Raw genomic sequence first — 665 nt, 5'->3', positions numbered from 1 at the left:
TTATTTTTATTTTTATTTTTATTTAAATCTAAAATAGTATTTTATTATTATTTTTGGTTAGTGAATATGTGTCTTATTTGTGCCTTTAGGATTTCTAAGAAGAAATCGTAGCCATGAACTGGTTAGGATCCTATTCCCGAAATTATGAACCATCTTCTTTTCTTTTATTACCGAGTCTTGATGCAGTTATTAATCCAAACCACAAGCAGCGTGGAGCCGGATCCGCTATAATTTTTAGTTCTTAAAAGTATTTGAATTTCTTAAAATTTTAAATCTGGTTGTCCATTATATCTAAGCGTTAAAACTTAAAACGAATGTCACCTTTTATGGTCTTATTAAGGAAACGAAATAACTCATTATATTCCCCAAATAAAAAGGCAACGCATAAATGATCTTACTTTTTTTTTTCTTTTTTTTTTTTAAGAAGTGATTTATTTATTTTGTTTCTCTCTCAAAACAAAAAATAATAAACAACTCATTTCCCTCTCAAAACAAAAACAACTAACTTACGCTTCTTCTCCTTCGTGTCAAAGTGAAAGAAAATCTTAGCTTTTTTAGCTTCTTTTGAATTATGTAATACTTGTCTATATATAGGGGCGGAGGGAGGGGGGTTGACAGGGGTCAAATGGCCCCCTCAACCTCCAAAAATTCTCCTTATCATGGTA

This window comes from Corylus avellana, chromosome ca11, assembly GCF_901000735.1.
Source record: "Corylus avellana chromosome ca11, CavTom2PMs-1.0".
Lineage (NCBI taxonomy): Eukaryota > Viridiplantae > Streptophyta > Magnoliopsida > Fagales > Betulaceae > Corylus > Corylus avellana.
This window is presented reverse-complemented; position numbering follows the sequence as displayed.